This window comes from Lolium perenne, chromosome 3 (genome assembly GCF_019359855.2).
Source record: "Lolium perenne isolate Kyuss_39 chromosome 3, Kyuss_2.0, whole genome shotgun sequence".
Taxonomy (NCBI): domain Eukaryota; kingdom Viridiplantae; phylum Streptophyta; class Magnoliopsida; order Poales; family Poaceae; genus Lolium; species Lolium perenne.
The window spans coordinates 65,190,414-65,195,111 of record NC_067246.2 but is presented as its reverse complement, the minus strand read 5'-3'; positions in this window follow the sequence as shown (position 1 = coordinate 65,195,111).

Here is a 4,698-nt window from a genome sequence, read left to right as displayed (position 1 = left end):
AGATCCATCAGAGCGAGTCTTAATTTTATAGACCCACTTACACGTGATGGGACGAACACCAGAAGGGGGAGAAACAAGATCCCAAGTGCCAGTGCGCTCAAGCGCAGCGATCTCCTCAGCCATGGCAAGCTGCCATTCAGGATGACGCTCGGCATCCCGATAAGAAGTCGGCTCGGAAACAACAGAGAGACCATACTGACTAGGAGAGTAACGAACTGGAGCACGACGCTGACGAATAGGCCGAGAAGGGGGAAAGTCATCTGCAGAAGACAAGTCATCAGAAGAAGAGGAAGAAGGGACAGCATCGGAAGGAGCCGAAGCCGGAGAACGAGGAGTACTAGGTGTACTAGACGAACGAGAGGATGGCGTCGAAGGGGGCGCACCAGAAGTAGGAGGGAGGGGAGGAGGGACATCAGGGGGTGCATCTGGAAAAAGAAGAAAAGAGATATCATCCACCGGGCAAGTACCCAAGGTGGGGCGAGGATAGAAGGGACGCGTCTCATCAAATGTGACGTCACGAGAGATGCGCATCCGACGACCAACGGGGTCCCAACAGCGATAGCCCTTATGCTCATCACTGTATCCGAGAAAAACACACTCAACAGACTGAGCGGTCAGTTTGGTGCGTTCGCGAGGAGGCAGAAGGACATAGCAGACGCAACCAAAAGAACGGAGAGTCGAGTAGTCTGGAGAAACACTGGAGAGACGCTCGAGAGGAATGCCACCCTGTAGAGCAGCGGAAGGCTGAATGTTAATGAGGTGGGCCGACGTAGCGACAGCCTCAGCCCAGAAATGTGGCGGAAGAGAAGAGGTAATCATCATAGCACGGGTGGTCTCAAGAAGATGACGATGCTTACGCTCGGCGACGCCATTTTGAGCATGCGCGCCGGGACAAGAAAACTGAGCGAGGGTGCCCTCCTCAGCAAGGACACCACGAAGGTGCTGAGAGATATACTCACCAGCAGAATCAGCACGGAACACGCGAATGGGTGAGGAATACTGAGTGCGGACCATGGCCGCAAAACGCTGATAAATAGAGAGCACCTCACTGCGAGAGTGCATGAAAAACACCCAGGTATACCGTGAAAAATCATCAATGAATAAGATATAGTATCGATGGCCCCCTTTCGAAGCAAAGGGAGCCGGACCCCAAACATCTGAATGGACTAAATCGAACGGTCGCTGAGAGACAGACACACTAGTAGGATAGGGAAGCTGAATCTGTTTGCCTAACCTACAGCCCTGACAGTGTAACGACCCATCTCCAGAGACAGACCCCAGAAGGCCACGATGAACCAAAGACGACAAGCGAGAGTCACAAAGGTGACCAAGACGATGATGCCACTGCTGAAAAGAGCCGGTGACAGAGGCAACAACCGGAGGAGAACTGGCAGATGAAGTGGCAGCGGAAGGAACACGAAGCCAATCTAACTCCCAAAGCCCCGGAGACTGACGGCTACGAGGGCCAGCTCCAACCAGGGCCTGTGTGCAACGATCCTGAACCGCACAAGACTCAGCGTCAAGAATGACGCGACAACCAGAATCGGTGAGCTGGCTAGCAGAGAAAAGGTTCATCTGAAGGCGAGGAACATGAGAAACATCAGGAACAGAGAAAGAGGGAGTAGAAAGGGTGCCTGTACTACAAACAGGAATAGAGGTACCATCAGCCGTGACAACACGGACAGAAGAAATAAGAGACTGAAGAGCAGACAGGATAGAAGACTCAGAGGTCATATGAAAGGAAGCTCCAGAATCCAGATACCACGGGGACGTACCTGACTGTGTAGAAAGTGGTGGTCGCGCGATGCCGGAAGAGCCGATCACGTAACCAGCAGCGCCGGCGAGGAAGAGTCTGGAGTAGCGAGCGGACCACGAAGACCCCCGAGAATGTCCCGATCGAGAGAGTGCAACCGCAGAAGATCCTGAAGAGCCAGCCTGCTGACGATCCTGGAACTGCTGACGTAAACTGGGATCCCGCGTCCAGCAGGTGGAGGAAGTGTGGCCAACCTTGCCACAGTAGGTGCAATGAGGACGAGGGCGGAGACGCGGACCGCGAGGCTGCTGACGTAAACTGGAATCCCAAGCATCAAGCAGGCAGTGAAGCTGCGCTATCTCATGCGCAGAGAGGGGCGCGACTGGAGAGGTCGACGTACAATCAGGTGCCGACGAGAAGCTATCACCCACACGCACAGAGGCCACCAAAGGGGGCGGCGGAGAGCAACATGCTGATGAAGACAGAGTCGGCAAAGCGCAGTCATAATCACGTGAAGAGGCCGCGAAAGTCGATGTAGAGCGGCAGGCCGACGCAGACGAAGTCGACGAAGCGCGGCCATAACCGCAGGAAGAGGCCGCAAAAGTCGATGTAGAGCGACGGACCGACGTAGACGAAGTCGGCGAAGCGCGAGCAGAGCCGCGTGAAGAGGCCGCAAATGGCGACGAAGAATGACTAGCCGTCATACACGGAGGCAGCGGACAAATACTAAGTACCGAAGGGTGGCCCAAAGATATGGCGGGATCAGCGGAAGAAGACATCGGATAACAACAGCCGACGACAGTATTTTTTTTTGATTTTTTTTTGATTTTTTTTTGATCGAAGGCAACTAGAACTGGCCGACTGCACGAGAGCGCTCGAGATCGAGCGAGTCCTGGACTCCTGGGCGTCGGGCCTGGCCGAAGCGAAGCAGGAGGAGGGGCGACGGAGGTGGTCGGGCGGCCGGCGGCGGGAGGCGGGCGGCCGGTGGCGGTGGTCGGCGGCCGGCGGCGGGAGGCGGCCGGAGGAGGGGTGACGGCCGGCTGGGAGGCGGGCGGCGGAGGGGCGACGGAGGTGGTCGGGCGGCCGGCGGTGGGAGGCGGGCGGCCGGCGGCCGGCAGCGGTGGTCGAGCGGCCGGCGGCGGGAGGCGGCCGGCGGCGGGAGGCGGCCGGCTGGGGAGGAGATCGAATCAGGAGGAGGCAGGAGGAGATCGAATCAGGAGGAGATCGAATCGGGGCGCCGACCAAGGAGCAGGAATCGGGGCAGCGGCGCTGTGACGCGGAGAAGAATCGGCCGGGGCGGCGTGGACAGGCGATGGAGAACGAACGGAGACGGCGACGGAACAAGCAACGTCGGCCGGGATTAGAGGATCAATTTTGCTCTGATACCATGTTAGCGTAATATACTTGTTGTATTACCAGGGGGCCAAAGGCCACAATATATAGTACATGTACAGGTGCACATATGCAGAAAGCCCCCTAACATATGGGGAAACTACAATAGACAAATATATACATCTAACAGACGCTACTTCACCTCCCCAAACCACCCTTTGGATCATGCGATGCAGCTTTGATGGCACACTCACTCGGCATGGTTCCCACTCCACCGACTTTGCCCGCCTGTACGGAGGGAGGCAAAGCAATACAAGACTGGAAGAGAGGCACAATGGCGACGACGATGGAGCACATTGACTAGAGGGGGTAGATTCATCCTCGATTTTGTTGTTACGACATGTGGGCCAGTGTAGCTAGAGCAGTAGTATACAATTTAGACCGGGTTCAATAGTTTAGCATACAAACGAGGGGCATATGGAGTCCGGGATTTTTTTGTTTCGGACCTTAAGGGTTTTAAAGAGCATTTTCTTGTAAGTATTCATTGTTCTAAATTTGAATTTAGGAGGTTTGGTTTGGTTTGGTTTCCGAATGGCTTTTCGACATGGATGACCTGGGCGAGCAACGACGATTCACACAAAAATAACCTTTTTGTGAAAGAAAGCACAGACTAACCCTCCTGCTAAACTATTTCACCCATCTAACCCTTTTGTGTGGCGCCCCTCCCACCGGCGCCACACCTCATTGTGTGGCGCTGCTACTGGCGTGCAGCTGATGTGCAACGGTGCCAGAAAGTAGCTCCTTGTGACGGTAAAGCATACGTCCGTTGGGAACCCCAAGAGGAAGGTGTGATGCGTACAGCAGCAAGTTTTCCCTCAGTAACAAACCAAGGTTTATCGAACCAGTAGGAGATGAAGGCCACGAGAAGGGTGTTGGTGGAGGGGTGTAGTGCGGCACAACACCAGGGATTCTGGCGTCAACGTGGAACATGCACAACATAATCAAAATACTTTGCCCCAACTTAACAGTGAGGTTGTCAATCTCACCGGCTTGCTGTAAACAAAGGATTAAACGTATGGTGTGGAGAATGATGTTTGTTTGCAAAGAATAGCAGAGAACAATGATTGCAGTAGATTGTATTTCAGATGTAAAAGAATGGACCGGGGTCCACAGTTCATTAGTGGTGTCTCTCCAATAAGATAAATAGCATGTTGGGTGAACAAATTACAGTTGGGCAATTGACAAATAAAGAGGGCATAGCAATGCACATACATATCATGATGACTAATATGAGATTTACTTAGGGCATTACGACAAAGAACATAGATCGCTACCAGCATGCATCTATGCCTAAAAAGTCCACCTTCGGATTAGCATCCGCACCCCTTCCACTATTAAGTTGCAAACAACAGATAATTGCATTAAGTAATGTGCGTAATGTAAACAATACAAATATCCTTAGACAAAGCATTGATGTTTTATCCCTAGTGGCAACAGCACATCCATAACCTTAGAACTTTCTGTCACTGTCCCAGATTCAATGGAGGCATGAACCCACTATCGAGCATAAATACTCCCTCTTGGAGTCACAAGTATCAACTTGGCCAGAGCCT